This window comes from Python bivittatus, unplaced genomic scaffold (genome assembly GCF_059951505.1).
Source record: "Python bivittatus isolate LINGU-HERP-01145 unplaced genomic scaffold, Pbiv_v1 ctg000330_np1212, whole genome shotgun sequence".
Taxonomy (NCBI): domain Eukaryota; kingdom Metazoa; phylum Chordata; class Lepidosauria; order Squamata; family Pythonidae; genus Python; species Python bivittatus.
Window position 1 is genome coordinate 6194610 of NW_028277058.1, and position 18740 is coordinate 6213349.

General features: G+C 36.0%; 1 protein-coding gene across 7 annotated transcripts in view; it reads right to left on the reverse strand.

Moving 5' to 3' along the window:
* The window catches only part of PLXNB2 (plexin B2), a 303826-nt gene that overhangs the window by 283571 nt on the left and 1515 nt on the right, over positions 1-18740 (reverse strand). The window lies entirely within an intron of this gene.

Here is an 18740-nt window from a genome sequence, read left to right on the forward strand (position 1 = left end):
GTCTTTGAATCTAAAGATATGGTAACCTTTCTAACCCTGTCATTTGGGTCATTCTACAATATCATAGCTAATAATTTTTTTTCTCTTTATTAGCTAGCTTTCTCTATCCTTTGGGGGTGGAATTGTTATTCTGCACTTGTGTAAATTTGGAAGTATCGGCTTACGTTATTTTCTAAAGATCAAGAAGGTGCAAGAGATGCCATTACCATTTTGCTCCATTTTAATCTGTCTAAACACAGCTTTAAAATTTTGCACTGCTGTTTGAAGGACAAAGTCAGTTCTGAAAATACATGTCCAACAAAGTCACAACTTAGAACAAGGAGAGCACCAGTAACTTGAATTAAATGCTCTCCAAAAACAACAAAAGTGTTTCTTCAAAATTCACTGGCAAAGACTTTCCCAACTTTATTATAAGGATAGCATATGTATGTGTGTCTGTGTGTGAGAGAGAGTGGGTTCTTCAGAAGTGGAACAAGTACATTGATTATCAAGATTATAAATTCTTTTAACGACTCTTGAAGTTTTCTTTTCTTTTTCTCGGGGTGGGTGTCTTAAACTGGTGATTACCATTAAGAACATGCCTAAAAGTAATCAGCATACTGTTCAGAAGCCTGCAAATCTCCCTTTAAAAACTGTCAAAGTGGAAATAAGAGAAATAAGGAATACATATAAAAATATAACATTCTCCAATCTGGCACCATCAAGATATCTTGACCTCCTATAACAATTGAGTGTTATAGGAACAACAGTCAAACACACTATTGGGTGCTATACTGAGGAAAGCTGATTGTATCCTGAACAGAGTCCCCAAATAATAATTTTTGAGCTTGAGTCCACTGCTATTTATATAGCTGGAAGTGCTTATTTTTACTAAATCAACTGTACTTTTGCAAATAAAATAAGAACTGTTGGGCCCTCAGCCTAATATAGTAGTGCTGTGTAGGAAGAAGATTTCATTCGTTATATTGACCTATTCATTTTAGATGCTGTCTGACAGGGGTGGAAAATGCAATAAAGTCTCCTATTCTAGAAGTTTCCAAGATGATATCTGTTGGCTGGAGTGAGAGGTATACTTTTTCACTACTCCAGCTTGGTTTTGTGTTATTAAATAGTCTGAACTGACTGGCTGTGTGACAACATGATACCACCATGCTGCCTCTATGATCCCAGCCTGGGTAAGTTAACATCAGGAAAGGGTCTAATTTTTTTTTTTTAAAGACATCCAATTAACAGATTGCAGGAACTGCAGCACACATTATGCAAAAGATGGTTGAACAAGGACACTTTACCACAATCTGTTCTTTCATTCTCAATTTTCATGAGTGAGAATTTGGCATGGGCCCAACATGTATCCTTGCTTACATTATTTTTCCTAGTTTGATTAGCAATGGACTTGGCATAGACCTATTCTCTCACAAACTTCTTTATAAATAATGACCATTTTAAAAATTGTATTTAAGTATATAGTGATCAATAAAACATTGACAATGAAGAACTTAAGAAGAAACAAACAAAAAACCACAGAACACAGAAACTATGCAAGGAAAGCCAGCATAGTTCATACATAAATACACTTGTAACCTTAAGGAGAGGGATAAACTTTCATACATCTATACAGGGAGTCTCCAGTTTAAGAATGAGTTCAGTTTCTAAGGTCTGTCCTTAAGTTGAATTTGTATGTAAGCCAGAACGGTATTATTGTACAATACTGTATAAGTAGTATTGTGTAATGAACTTGAACCATTGTGTATTTAACTCAAATCATTGTGTATTTAACTTGAATTTTGCTACTATAGGCTCCATTCTTAACTATGGGTCATCTGTAAACTGGGCACTCTTAATCCAGGGGCTACCTGTATTCAGCGTGGAAGAAAGAAGATGGGAATTAATTCAGGTGAAAATCTGAGCTTAATAGAATCTGGACACTCTATCAGACCAAAGTTTAACATGTTGTCTCTTGGGTAACAACTTACTCTCCATTATTGCATTTATATAGTACTTACCTTTTACATGTTCAAAATGAAGAATCCAAATTTTAGTTTTTAAGTCCCAGTCATATATTTACGAAAAATTTAAGCCTGCTGTGATAGTTGGATACCTTAATGCATGCACCAATGAGGGTGAAAAAAGTTCAGAGTTCCTACTATCGTCAAATAAAGTGGGAAGGAATACAAAAATAGCTGCTAGGTGCTTTGTTTATTCTACAACTGCTTTGGGAAGAACCTGGCAAGGAATTTGTTTATCTAAAAATTACCACCCCTTTTGCAAGATTTAAAAACCAAGGGTGATGAAGTGATCTCGCAGGAAAGGAAAATGAATTAATGTGTGGCAAATACGGTATTGCCAGCTCTGCTTGCTAGTTAAGAAATTCCCCTAAGAACAGGTTAGGACCTTCAAGTGCATTAGCAAGAATCTTGTAAAACATTCACCTAAAAGAAGGGATATTAAAAGACACAGGGTTCTAGTCGGGGGTTCAGTTTCATAAAATCAAGAGCATTAAAGACACCAAAACTGCTGTGGAAGGAGGAAGAAAAGCAGACAAATTGCAGAAATTGGGTTACATCCATCCCATGTGTGATCCTCAAGTATTTCTTCTTTGCTAATTCACACCACAGCAATCAGAATTTCATAATATGATTGTAAGACAGGAGTTGCATGAGCCCATAAAACAAAATGTTTATTTTTGTAGGATTTGGTTTGCTTTTTAATTAGTATAAAAGGCATTAGGAAGGGACAAAAGGCAACACTATTCTAGATGAATATTATATCTGTCACCTCTCCTAAAAAACTCTGAAATGGACTATGATTTCAGACCTAGCTCAGAAAACTAAGTACAGTTTCTAAAACTAGATTAAAAAAACAACAGTGCATCCATTGTTTAGATGCAGAGTATCAAATGTAGATGCAAACTGGGCCTACAGAACAGCACAGCGTGCCTATATTAATATCTTAGAAGTCCAGCTTGTCTAATTGGCCTATGTAATTTAGATCCTTAGAATTAATGAAGATTCAGCAGATTGTGAAAAAAAGTGATTTCATGCCTGGCAGTAATACTATTGAATTGGCTGCTAGTGTACTCACTAGAGAAGCTCATCAACAGAACAAAATCCTATTCATAATACTAACAAGCCTACTTGTAAATTCAACTTTTTTACTGTTTTACCTCCTGGGCCTTTCTACCACAGGGAATGGTTATTCCTGCAGATTTATTCCCATGCGCCAAGGTTACCTGACAAAGTACAGCCATGCAAATCTACCGTAGGGAGATTAGGATCATTGGGAGGCCTACACTATAGGATGCCTGAAGAGAAATAAAGTTGGTCTAACCTTTACTTATGGTTTTCTATACCTGGCTTAAACATACTATTTCCAAAAAACAAAACAAAACCCCAACATTTGTGGGTACTGGTTGATTACGCTTTCAGGACTGCTTTTACAGCTCCTCAATCATTCCAGGTTTTGTTTCTCATTTCATTATGCTGTGGTTTGCTTTTTTTTTTAAAAAGGGGGCTTAAGATCTTAGCTGCCGAGTAGAAGCACCCAAATCTTTTAAGGCAATTCTATAACCTCGGAGGCTTGTGGATTCAGTAGTGCTCTGGTGGCGGCTGTAGCTGAGACTGACCTTTATCAGCTTTGTACTGTTTCCCCCTGTACTTTTCTACCCCCACCACCCAAAGGGAGGGTGTCGCTCTACTGCCATTTGTGCTTTAAATAATGGCTGCTACATATTTAATATACGCCTGCCTTGAAGCAACTTAAATCAGATTCATGGTGGTCTTTTTCTGAACATTTCAAGAGTTACATCAGGGGATTCCCATTTCACACTAAGCCATAATGTGACCTGTTTGGTTTTGCATATTGTGTGGCTTTTATTTAATCATCCATTAAAGTATATGTGTGTGTGTGTGTCTTTAAGTCAGCACTGACGCGTGGCAACTGTCTGGAAAGTTTCAGTAGTTTTCTTGGCAAGATTTTGGAAGTGGCTTGCCACTGCCTTCTTGCTAGGGCTGAGGCAGAGTGACTGGCCCAAGGTCACCCAGCTGGCTTTGTGCCTGAGGCGAGACTAGAACTCATGGTCCCCTGGGTTTCTAGCCTGGTGCCTTAAATCACTACACCAAACTGGCTCTCGTTAAGGTGGGAATAAATGTAATAAATAAAATGTGCAATCCCAGTCAAAAATCTCAAAAAGCTTTTATCTTTCCCTTCAAATTGCCGATAGATAATCCACTTGAGCACGAGTTGTCATTTTTTTACTAGATATACAATTGTCATGAAAGATTCTATAGCGCAAACTCCATGAAACAAACTAAAGAGATTTTTTTTTTATGAGAATTGATTCCTTTCAAATATTTGTAGAAATACTCACTGAGCTTTTGGGAGCTAAACTGAATACCTGTTCGCTTCAGGTATACCTTTTGTGTATATAAGTGCATACACATACATGTACATACATACAAACTATAGTCTTGATGTGATTAGGTCTTGCAAGATTAATCTATTCTAAAATATTCTAAGAAAACTTACTTAAGAATGTAAGTTTCGTGTGTTGCATGAGTAAGATAATAAAACAAATTTGCTTCATTTTTCCAGGTTGATACTATGTACAGTATGTGACTCAGACCAGACTACCTCGTTTACGTTGGTGCAGGAAGAGTCACTAACAATTTAGCAATTGTTTATGCACCTGAAATGCACTTGCAGGCCTGAGGATTGAAATGAAAAGACAATGACTAATTGCTTCAACTGGGAAAAATAAATTCAAGATTCCTTACAGAGAATACCTGCACATTATAATTTCTGAACAGCAGCAGCACACACAACACAAACAGCAAAATTACAACTAGCCATCAAAAGTGTTTTACAGCAATTGAAATACTATGCTTTAATAACCGGTTTGTAAGAGAAATTATCTCTAATATAATTTACAATAATGTAACAATGTATTTAAATACATATATTAAAATGATACTGAAAAAGAAATACTGTATCGGTATAAAACCTCAATATACAGTTAAGTTTAATACAATAAATATTTCAATGGAACATCAAAACCTAAAGTGAAAATGAAGCTAGTAGTACACAGTACCGTCTTCCATAAACTGAGTTCCTTTCCCTTCTAAAGTAGCTTTAGCAAAATCATGAAGCTACAATGGCTGAAAGTTCTGTATAAAAGCTGCAGATCTTCACATTCTGGGTAGTAATTATGGCTTACAATAGGTTACTCTAATTTATCTATGGTCCAGGAAAACAACATATGATGTAGGAACCTGCAAAGTTGATTAGAAAGTAATGGAGGGGTGGGGGGAACCATGAATCTTCTGCCATACCATATATAATAGTTCCAGCCCAATCTGGTACAGAAAAACAAGTATGTGCTAGCCATTACAAAGGTTATTACAAAATTAAACAGGAGGAAGATTGGTCATAGTTAGCTGAGTCACGAGAGACGGTTCACATTTCACACTAAGCCTGTGATGTTATCTTGAATAATGCTAAACCTTTATTAGCAAGTTATGTGGATATTTAGATTAACTGTTTCTCCTATCAAGTATATAAAATACACAGTGTGGCTATTTCAATGAAGTTCAGAATCAGAAGGGCAACAAGTCACAAAGGACTGCAATTTCCAGGGCTAAACAATCTTTTCCAGTCCCAGGCACCATTTTGTAAAACACTCTGGATAGCCATTGACCAAAAGAAAGGTAACATCTTACAGGATTTGATCATAATCATCTGAGCTATCAGAAGGGTCACTGACATCTCATGAGATCCTGTGACATTTCTGAAAGCATTTGTATTTTATCAAGGGTGCTGCTGTAGGTGTCCACTGGAGCTGTGGGGCCACCAAGCCTTTGCAATCTGGGAAGTTATACAGAAGTGATTAAATACCACTGCAGAGAAAACTATTTCAGTTAGGAACTAGGTCTACTCCAGAAATGTCACAGTCCATTCTTCCATAAAATATGTTCTTACTAGGCATTTAAATTCAATTCTAATTTCACCCTTCCTTTATAACTGCTTTTTTCAAAAGTATATAAGCAGGTATAGCAGAGTTTTAGCAAAGCAGAAAACACGTATAGTCTGCTTCCCTGCTTCCTCTTGGATGGAAAATTGTTTTAGGAATATAAAAGTCAAATTAATAAAGGCCATATGCTAAACTCCACTAACCAGAGGATAACTGCATTATTTGTATAATTATCTATTCCTGATTTGGAACCCTGTGTCATCAATTTTCTATACAAGTGCTCAAAATGCTATATTAGACTTTTTTTTTTTTTTTTTAAAGGAGGGCTAGACTCTTCTGAGCCTTACATGCTCTTTTCCAGCCATGATGGCATTTGCAAAACTGATTATCAGAATCTGGTACTTTGCACCAAAGAACAGGATTGATTATGTGTCATCAAGCCATTTTTTACTCCTCACAACCACACCGACAGATTTTCTCCATGACAATCTGTCCCTAACCTGTTCTTTCAGGTCTCACAATGGTACACTCATCACTATTGTAACTGAGTCTATCCACCTTGCTGTTGGGTCTTCACATAATGTGCCCAAAGTAGGATAATTTGAGCCTTGTGATTTGTGACTTGAATGAAAACTCTGGATTGATTTGTTCAATGATTCATCAGTTTGTTTTCTTGACTGTCCATGGTATTCTCAGGAGACTTCTTCCAACACCAAAGTTCAAAATCATTAATACTCTTCCTATTCTGCTTCTTTAAAGTCCAACTTTTGCTTCCATAGTGCAAATCTCTGTTACCTCTCCCTTTAAATAACATGGAGCAAGCTTACTCCTATGGAACCTTACTACGTTTTCAAATTTAGCTACCAAAGTAATTTCTGGTTGAAATTCTGATTGAATAAAACTCCTTAAGATAAAATAATTAGACATTATGGTTTTTTTTTCTGGGGTGGGGAGACTAACAACAAATGTAAATTGTTCATCTGGACTTGAAATTTATTACTTAAACAAATAAAGTACATTTATTATAATTACAATTGGAATTTCCATTGGCTCTTAAGTAACTTACTAAGGGAAAATAAATTCAAATATGGGTGTGAGTAGTACAAAAGAAATAAAATCTTTTCCTACTCCCACAGGAGTAGAAAACAGAACAAATAATACTATTGTTTTTATTAGCTTAATATGCTTTTTCTATCCAATCAGGTTCACTCACCCATCAAAGTATATCAATCATATTTGACAGGCTGTAACACATTGTGAAATTTCATTGTATGCTACAAACAATCTTCTGGATACATATTTAAGAAAAAAAAAAGTATGTGCTGGTCCAGCAGGAGTCAAGACTGCATACTGGGTAATGTGATTAAACACTTTCCATATTCCACTTTCCCAATCAATAAAAAAAAGGGTAGACATGTGGGTTTACCGCAGAAAGTTAGGAAGCCACACATAAGAAGTTCTGTGTCTAACAGCTCCGTGGAATCCTGCCCTCTCTATAAGTCAGCCTCCAGGTTTAAATCCTAGAGCTTCTCCTATCTTTTCTACAACAGTGTTGCTGATTATTTCTGGCCTTCAAGGTTTCCAGCATCTGTTCCTTGTTTACAAAACACTTTTCTCTGTAGCAAGGACCACAGATTCCCACCTTACCAGTTTCAAACCTTTCACCATGCATTGTAAACAAAGTCTGATCTCTCAAGTTAGGTTACCCTAAAATGATGACATGCAAATATTTCACCATCTGCACATTAGACAAAATAAAGTGTGAATTAATATTTTTCAGGAACCTTTCAAACATGTCTTCACACCTCCTCTGGGAAAGAAAAATATCCATGCTGCTAGTATCTGAATTCTTGATCTTTAAAATAGGGTAATTCTAATAAATTCACAGTTTTACCAAATACAGCCATTTATACTCAGTGGGATAGACACTTGCCTCTAATCTTAACTACCAAGAAGAAGCCATGCAGAAACTGTTGGCATGAATAAAATCAATGCCTAACTACTACTGTCTACTTTTCTCATTCATTATGATGATATAAGAGCTTACTCCATTGGCCATGTATTGTATACCAGCCTAAACCTAAACCTACGCCTAAACATTGTGATAAACTCCCAGAGTAGTTTATTTAATATTACTATGTAACCCCCTACTTAGTGTCCTGTTCTAGTGTAGAATTTCTGCACTTATACCATAATATTTTATACAAACACACATACACAAACACTTATGCATGCAGGTAGACTGCACTTACAACAGAATATATAGTATTATACCTACAAAAGAACAGAACTAGATGGAATCTTACTAGATGTAGGATCTTTCTGATCCTACATTTTACATTATGAGCATTAACAACATGCTGTGTCAAGGACAAAAAAACAAAAACAAATTGAATTGCTATTTGTAGCACATTTAATGAGCTACAACCCACCAAAAGTAGAAATTATGGACATGATATCCCACAACATTCATTTCTTGAAGGTTTCTGGATAATTACCACTATTCATCTACAAAAGACATCAATTCACTATAAGGCCCACAGTGGCTCTTATATTATTCCACAGAAGAGCCCCCCTGAAAACCTATTTCACTTATTTCTCAGTACATGGTTTACTGTTCACCATTTCCCCCCAATAAATAGTTTTCAACAGCTACTCAAGTTTAACATTCATCAGTGTATGACAGAATCATCTCTCACATAAATTAATCAAACTCTTGTTATTGAAAGACAAGAGATACAGGATATCTCATTTTAATCTTGTTTACAGAACAAGGCTAAAAATATACCCCATTCTTTTATAAGAAATATCACCAGAACAAGAATCATATTCTCAGAAAGACGCCAAGAAACTGGAAGCGGGAAAGCAAGTATAAGACCAGAACAACTTGAGAATGTCTTGGCTGCAATGTCCCAGCCATCTGTTTTTACCAAAAAAGACCCCACAACCCAACAATTCCATGATGCCTAGATTTATGACGATGTGGAAATTAATCCATCTGAATTGGCACAAATACCAATGTTGAAAGTATTTTAACTGTAAGAAAGAAACAATCCTGGGAAGTTTGTCCTGTGTAGTAAATGCAAGTCTATGCATCCCTGTTACCAATATGTTTATTACAAATGCTTGAGTCACTTCAAAGTGTTTCCCCTAAAATACTTGAATAGGATCTTTGGACTGATGAAGGTAACCAAGGCCAAGTTGGCATTACATTTAATAGCTGGTTGAATCCATCCAAGGAAAATCTACTGATCTGTCAGTTCATGTTATCAACTCCCCCTTTAGAGGACGTTTCCTCAACTTAAATTATTACTGCAATACATTATATATGTGTCTTCTCTTCAAAATGGTCCAAAAGTTTTAGTAAATCTGGATCACAGCTGTAATATTTTTAATATCAACCATTTTAAATATATTATTTAACTGCACTGGCTCCTAAGAGATTTCCAGGCCAAAGAACGTTTATTTTAACTTAAAAAGCTACTTTAAGGCTTCAAAGAAAAATTTCATAAGGTTTGCTTTTCTTCACATGTTATCTAGCCAAACTCTGAGATGGTCAAAATCTTATACCTTGGACCTCCCCCGAAATGAAGTATAAAGAAAAGGACAGTGTGTGTGTGTGTGTGACGGCACTCTACTTTAAAACAACCCTCCCAGAATGCCTTGCCTGGCCCTTTCTTGAATAATTTCTGACCTCTTAGTATATAATTTTGTTCAGTTTCAATAATATTCATCTATACAATAGAATATGATATTGTTGACATTGTTATGAATGTTTATTTTTTCTGTATTTAATAATGTAATGACTGATGGATTTTTTAAAAAGTATATATGGCCTGTTGGCAGCCCTGCAAACTTTTCCAGAACCTGATTCATAAATATCCTAAAGAAATAAAAAGCCAAAATACATTAATTTCATTCTCTGAATGTCTTGCACACAAAAGGAAAACAGATTATAAAAATTTATTTCTACAGCACCATAGCAAGAAAATAAAAATAGAGAATTCACACCAGTTTAAAAGAGCTTTAGAATGTTTAACAAGTATTTAAATCCTGGGAAAAGACAAGCAGTCCTGCCTCTAATTTCTAAAAAGTGTTAGAAATGTCTTTCTGAGGATATCCCTCTCAGAGAACTATCGCTCAGTGAAAAGTCACCTGACTTCAGATCAGGAATCGGCAACTTGCAATGCTGAAGCTGAACCCTTTTTTTTTTTCACCACCCAGATCTGCAATACTTGCAACTGCTAAAAACTGACTGCATATTTTCCATCATTTGGAAGCAGGAAACACAGAGTAATGTAAGTCCTAAAGTAACCTTAAAACAATTTTAAACCAACCTTCTAAAATCCTCAAATTCCTCCCCTCTAAAGCAGATAAAAAGAAAATCTTGATGCCTCCAACATACATGTGGCTCTGTCCTCACTCCCACTACTGTGGCCCTTATTCCACCAAAAATGTTTAATGCCAGCTCCAACTCTATGCCACTGTCCACTCCCGCTTTACAGATTATTACAGAAAAAAGGAAAGAAAATGTGTGTTGTTCAAGAGAGATTTTTAATTCAGATCAGGGAAGTACTTCCTCCCAAGAGTATACAACAAGGCAGTTAAAAACTAATTTTGAATTCTTAAAACATGCAGTATTGATTTCAAGATAATCTGAACTGATTTATTCATTTCTGGAAATTCCAGGTTAGTACAACAATGGACTTTGCATAATAATCTTTGATAATACCTATTGGATTTTATTAAGCTTTTCACAGTGTGTAGATATTGAACAAATAGAAAAGCATGTTGAATGATTTTCCTAAAGCAGAGACAGGCCAAGTCCTGACCAGGATACCAATGCTCCTAAAGGCATATCCTTCAATACCCAGAGAGAAGCTGACATACTACAAAGGAAAGCCCCTGCTCGTAGTATCCTCTTTACTTTCAACAATCCTTCTCAACCACCCATAGTCATTTTTAAAAGTAGGGGTGGTTGATGACAACGGTCCAATACATTTTGTTTGAAAATGTGTCTACCCGCCCAGAAAAAAAGGACAAAGGTAAACTGGGGAGCATGGAAAATGTGTGATAGGCTTCCTTCATCCATAAATGCCATGATTAAAAGAACACTGAAGCTATGCTTAAAGCTTGAACCTTTGCTTCATTTTAGTGGAATTCAGTGCAACTGGAACCCTAGGCAGTAATCACAAAGACTCAAGGGGAAAAGATACTGATTCGGTGTCAATTTGTCATTAGATATATGGAAAGTCAAGGGAAAAAAAGATATTAAAGGTTCTTTGCCATATAGACAGAATTGAGGTGAAAGAACCAATTAGAGAAAGCAGAGATGGAATTACACTCTAAAAAGCTTGACTTTTTTAAAAAAAGAAGAGACTGCGAAGGGGACAAAGAAGGTCCTGCCAGTTCACCACTCTGCTTCTCCAGTTTTCTCCTACCAATCTCTTCCTGCTTCATCTAACCCCATCTCTGAAAAGATCAATTATGAGAAATATAATTTAGTTTCAGGTGGTCTGCTTTAGGAAGATGTTAACAGACTTTTCCTTTTCCCTACATTCCTTCCATAGGTCCTCTTCCCTGCCTCTTCTCTTCTATGGGCTAGGAAAGTTCTAGTGGCTACAACCATTTGCTGAGTTTCAGTGAGATAACTTAACCATAACAGCTGGTTTTTGTAAACCTTTTGAGGTTTAGTAAAGGTACAAAGGATCAGTCCTGAACTAGTTCTTGATCACTGTACAACCCACTTAATAGGAGCAAAGGGGAGTACAATCTGGATGAATGTAAGTGGCATAGCTATACTAATAGAATGTAGTATATGTGTTTGAATAGGAAGTAACCACTGAATTCCATTTAGTGGACAGAAGATTACCAATCATTGATAGTAGTGGCAATTCCTAGGGGTTTATTGGCAAGACCAGAACCAATAGCTGAAATCACAAGGAAGTATATTCAAGCTATACATCAGGAAAACATGTTGACTGTATGAATGTCAGCCAGTGGAACAAGTGGCTACATGAAGTAGTGAGTTCTGCTTTTGATGGTTACCTCTGAGAGGTGTTCTAGTGGATTATGCCCCGACTAGATAACCTCTAAGGTATTTTCCAATCAATGATTCTATAATATATTTGACGCTAATGACATAGAGGCAAGCGCCATATGAGCAAATAATTACTTTGCCCTCAATAGCTACAGTTAATACTTTACAAAGACAAAGACATATCTTAAGCAGTTAACAAATTAAAGGCTGACACAGTGATTTTAAAAAATTAGCAGTCAGTGGGGACTTTAGAACATTCAGTTAAATGACAGAAAGATGAACAGCATCAAGGCTTCTCACTACAACGAAGAAGGCAGAAAGTTTAAAGATGTAACATTCACACACACTTGTACTAAAGGAGGGCAGTGGCATAGCTGAGCTTGTGAATGGAAGATAAAGAAATAGCAGGTTGTATTTTTGGGAAGAAAGCGGAAAAAAGGTTTCCAGTCAAGGGAGGAGAGAAAGAATCATCTTACTCAATAGCACTGGATTATTAATGCTGGCCTGGGAAAGAAGGAAACCGGGTTAGCTTCCTCCTGGAAGAAAACAAAAGGGATATAGAGAAAAAGAAATGGTTCCTTTGGAGGGAGGGAGGGAGGGAGGGAGGGAGGGAGGGAGGACATAGCTCAACCAAGCAGGAATTATTTTCCTTTAATTGACTGGATGGGTGATAGCTATTTCTATCTTTCCCTTAAAGACATAAGCAAATAAAAAGAAAGCTCTTATTTCAGGAATTGGTGAAAATTATTAATCAGCTGACAAATCAAAAGAAAAGGAAAATCTCAGATGCTTTATGTAGTGGATCCTGTACTGAGCATGGGTTGGACAAAATACCCTGTAAGGTCTGTTCCATCTCTATGATTCTACATATACCAGTTAAATTTGATTATAAATGAATACTAACAACACACTTGCGGTTTAGTTATGCATTTAATGCTTTTTCTGTCTTGTCACATTCAAAATTACAACTTGATAAAAGGTCTCTGGGGCCACATCTAAGATATTCAGGGGTAACATGAAGATCTCTGGCTTCAGATTATACTTTTCACTTCAAACATGTGCAGAGTATGGAAACCTTGGAAACTGAACTCAGAGGTGCCATATGTAGAGAAAACTAGTTTTGATTCAAAACAAAGCATAAACTCCATTACCTTATTTCAGTGATTTCAGAGATTTTATGACCAGCAAAAGAAGTGCAATGCAAGTATTTCTTCACTTCATTTTGCTTTTCCCTGCATATTCCATATATGAATCATCCAAAAGTATTTGTTCTACAGGCAACCTTTCTGTAGTTATAAAAATTACTCTGATCAGGCTTTAAATATGATAACTGCATAATCCTGCAGTGGACATTCATCTATAGAGCTTCATTCTGTTTGAAGAATGAAAGCACAACTAGAAGAAAAATGTCTATTAATATTATGACACTGCTATTAAGAATATTATATTTGGCAACATAGCTACAGCATTTTGGCAGTGCTTCAAAAGCCTGCAATGTTTATTTAATATTATTGCTTTATGTATTACTACCCATATAGCTACTATTTCTGTTATTACTGATAAGAAAGAAGTCCAAGGAAAATTAAAATGCTATAATAACCATGAAACTCCTCATATACAAAGTGCTTTGCTGAATTATCTGTCAGTCAAAGTTATGTCCAGTTATACTTACTTTGCATTATGTTACCAATTCATCCTCCTACACAATTTTACTATTCCAATCTTAAAGGCACAAATATTTTCTTACATTACTTCCAGGAGACCAGGCTGCAAACATGTTTCAACAGAATAATCATGGATTGCACCAACTTATGTCATAAGTATTCCAGAACCATAACAGAAATCTGTTAAAGTTTGTTCAGAAATATTATAATTAGATAGACTGAAATTGGCTCAAACACTAAGCACTTTGGGACAGGCATAGTAACAGATGTTTGCAGTTTCTAGACAGCTATTCAGTCCTATAGTTTGGTGAGATCACTAAAACAAACTGTTCATAATCTCTTCTACCAAATTCTGAACAAGAATCAAATTACGGGGGAGAGCTACCAATGTCATGGCCATTCTGTGTAGGGAGGGTTGCAAGGGTTTGTCATCCTCCATTTGATGGTCATAATCTCTAACTTGATTTATAATTTTTAACCCCAGTTAAAGTAGAGACAAAGGGTAAAAGGTGCAGGCATTATTCTATGCCAAAGTTTTATAGAATATTAGCTTGATCCTCCTTTTCAGGTCTATTAGGCAATTAATGAAGTCATAATGTGTTGCAAACCAACTGTATGAGAAATGAACTTTCTAGCCATGTTGCTAATTCAGCTAAAATACTGAATGATCTATTTTAAAAAGCTGATCTACTAACAATTATTGGACATCAAGCTTTTTGAATGAGTAATGTCAAAAAGTAATATTAAACAGCCAACCAACAAGGCAACTTTGTAGATTGCAGCTTCAGTCAGGCTACATAGTGAAGTCAGAGTAAGGAAAGAGTCCCTATTGAACCTACATGAACTCTAAAGATTATCTGTAGAGTTATGTTTACCATCTTACCTTAAATATCTAACCAAAGCTTTTCCTAGGGATCTGTGACAACATCTCAGTGAGTTCCAATGAGAAAGAACAGTGTTTCTCTATCAGTTATTACCTGTCTCTATGACTGAATCACTTCTGCTCCTCTTACATTCTTGTATATGCGGATACATGGGTGTGAATATGCACACATGTATGTACATGCAAAGGGTTAAAAAAGAAATGTATGCAAAAAGAAAATGAAAACTGGAAAGATAAAAAAAAACATTTTGTGGGTGAATTTTTAAAATAAGAAAGAAGACTATATTGTTGTTGCATTATGTCACAGTTTAGGTTACAGAAGTTGGCAAAATCAAAATACATTAGCTGCAAGGGGGGGGGGAGTAAAAATATTGCCCAGATTATTAAATAACCAGACATGTTAGATTTGCATTTTTATGCATGCTAATCAAATCCTTGCATTAATTTTTAACAAGTATCTGTAATGCAAAGGTTAATAGCTTGTGTTTACTACTAGAACTCTAAATAACCACTAATAGAACAGAAAATGTTTTTGAATTTCAATTAATGGCAGCAGCAAAAGTCCTCCCTTCCACCATATTTTGTATCTACCTCAGGCTTCTAGTTAAAAAAAAATCCTAAATAAATGTATTAGCTTGAAGCCAGCCAGTCCATATCTGCCTTGTTGTCCAAACTGCTAGCAATTGGTATAGATCTGATATAACCTTGCTGAAACTGTGTGTGAAGAGTGAAGACATGGATAAATCTATTAGTTTGGCATACATTCAATTAAAAAAAAAGCGGTCTGTGTATATGGAAGGAATAGTCTGTATTGTTCTTGGATATTCCATTCTACTGCTGCAAAATGAGGCATAAGAATGATCAGAGATACAGTACAAGTCTACCAAGAAGAAAGCCCTGTTAAATTTAATGGGGATTATTCTGTGGAAAGTGTTAAAATGACTGCAGCCCTAAAGACTAAAAATAGAACCTTGAGGCAAGGGCTAGCAAAGTTTATAATGAGAACAAATCCGTTCTAGCACTATAATCAAGTAGACACATACGAAAAAGAATATACAAACCAAGATTTTGCACATATGAGCCATGCCATCCTCAACATCAACAAAGTCTCTCTTAAGGAGAAAACGAAGGTCCTAATATAGATAGCAGACCAAAGAAGCGATAAAGAGCTACAACTATGACAAAATATTCTAAGTGGAGCTGGCCTACCTTTAACAAAATCCACAAATATAATTCATGTGCAAAATGCTGTTGCCTGATTGTAGTCTGGTATAGGCCAACTGGACCCTTTCTTTCCTATTCTGCTTGATCTGTACTAATACATATTTATTTTATTTCAATTCAGCTCCCTTTAAAGCTATAAATGATTTGAGAAACCAATATGTTAAGGATCACCTTTTCCTGCATATCCTCTACTCAATGTATCCTTGCTGGCTGATGTTCAACAGAGCAAGATGTTTTTCAGTTGTGAAAATATCATAAAATATGATGTCTGTTTTAAGGAATATTCTTCTGAATAGGGGCCTAGCAAGCTTCCCTCCATGGTCTGCCAACAGGACTACAAGGCTGCTACCTAATAAATTGCTGTTAGATGGCAGCAAAGAGATACTAACAACCTTAACTTTTCATTACCATCTAACGGTCAGCTGGATTTCTGCATCTAAGATAGCAGTAGCCTACCTCTTTTAGTTTTAGTTGAGATTCATTCCAGCAATGTTGGATCTCATAGTATTGTTTTGGTTGATGGATTATGCTCTCATCAAATTATTCCAATTTCCGAGTACTGCCACATTTGCTGTGTATATGTATTGTTTTCAATTTATTCTTTGTTTTGCTTTATATTACTGTGGAATGTTTTTATATTCTTTGTTTTGTTTTGGGGAATAGCAAGATACAAAATGTAAAAAAAACAGAAATAAATAATAGATATCCAACCTGTGGAAATGAGTAATAGTTGGGCAACATAACAGTAATCCTTCTCTGCAGTCTCCATTAATTTAAATGCAACTTAAATGAAATCCTAGTGGATTGGGACCCAACTTAATTAGCAAGGGAACTCAATCTTTAGGTAGCAATTCTGAATGAGCCCTGAACACAGACTGTAGGAAGTGAAGCAAAGCTGAAGAGATGAGCAACAGAATCAAACCCAACCAGGTTTTGTTGTAATCTTGAAATTGTGAAAGTGATCAAGGAAACCCTTCATAAAGTCATCTACTTTCTAATTTTACAGAATTCCTATGTGTCAGCAAAGGAACATCAAAGCAAGGTCAACAATTTTCTTATACCTTGCAAGGAATTATTATTCCCATGTTCCTAACCTATATCCTTGTATCTATACAATACTAAAGCAAGGTTTGCATAATTATACATTTCTGAATTCATCGCTATTGGCAGATTCACATAACACATTAATAAAACAAGGCTTAAAAACCACAATGGCAATGTGTTAACCCAGAAACAAGAAAAATACAGTATGGCACTGGGTATGAAGCTAGCTGTCTCTATGATTCCACCAGAAAAGAATGATTTAATAGATGGAGGGAATAGCAGGCAAGGTCTTTAAGCAAAATATCTATTTTGCTTATCATTAAGCCTACATGCTAAGCTGTGGAATAATAAAAGTGTAAACTGATGTTCAAATAGCAAGATTTATCAACTATAAGTGTACCCTATAGTTTCTACATATCTGCCCTGGAATTCTACAGTGGGAAACAGTGCAAAGAACTCTCCAGAACTGTGCATAAAATTAAATGATGCTCATCCATAGGGTCAGTTCGGAGCCTTAAAAGGGGATGGGGGGAGTGGGGGGATGGCAGCAAATTCTTTAGTCTCAAACATAGAGAGGGCCCTAAACAAAGTATAATTTAGCATTTGAGATTGGAGATGGATCAACATGTTTTAATCAAGGGATCAACACTGTATTGCAATATATCAAGCTACTGAAGTTTTTTCCACACACTCCCAGTCACTGGGCTAATGTCTGCAATGGACAAAATATTAAAATAAAATAAAAACACTTGCACACACAATACTGGATGTAGGAAAGCAAGTGGGGAGGGGGGTTACTGAAATGGGCATAGAGCCCCAGGTCTTTCAGACTCGTAAAAAGGCCCTGGACATTGATTTCAATATGTCTATTCAAAATCTGACTAAGTCTAGACATAACCTATAACCAATTATTGTTTCAGCATTCCCATCCCTAGGTTTTACCCTCATCACAAAAGCTTGTACCTCAAAGGAGTTATGTTACCTCATCACTCTCAGTTTCCCAGTCACTTGTCTCATCTTTCCCTCTTCAAAATCAGAGCTTTTCCTCCTTTTTTATGGTGGAGTTGTTGTGCTACTGCTATTTTCAATTATGCGCTAAATTGTATTTTTAACCTTGCTATGTCATGATCTAGAAGCCCAGCATGTGAAAAGCAATTAGATTCTAACCCACTGATCACTTTTTGGCAACCACCATCTAGAAGGATACTACTATGCAAATTCTACATTAGGAATAAATCCAAAATTCACCAGGAAGAAGAAGGTCCTTTAAAAATGAAATATGAAAATATCTAAACACAAAGGGCGGGGAACACAAAACTAGTTCATCCTATGCATGCCATAGCTTCTTGGGAGTTCAACATGTAAAGTTCAACAAGGTATGCTTCTGAGTAAGCCTGTCCAGAGCTGGGTGTAAACTGTTAAAATACAAGTACCTACACATATGACAAGGTTGCTGCTCTAGAGGCACCTTGCTTTGTTGTAATATCTCTATAGCTGCAACAAGATTGTGAAAAGAAGACAGCAATTTTGTTTCACCAAAATGTGCTGAGTTCATATGTTGGATACGAGATACTGTATAAAGTTGAATCTACCCAAATACATCAGGTGAGCGTAAGTTAGAAGAGAGTAACCTCCTTTCCTTTATTGGCAAAGGAACTGAGGAACAATCTAAATTTCTAGGCCACCTAGACAGCTGAATTTCAAACAGGATAAGCGGAATATAAAAGATAGCGCGTTTACACTGCCAGCTTTAAAATTCACAATTGGGTTATTAATGTGCCATCTTTGGAATGTGCATAAAATATTCAAGCAAGCACAGAGGTGAGAATTTTGATTTTGTAGTACATGCACCCCAGCTGGAGGAGGGTTATCTTACCTTTAGGCTCTAATTAACTGACAAGCCAATGAAATACCTTCCCA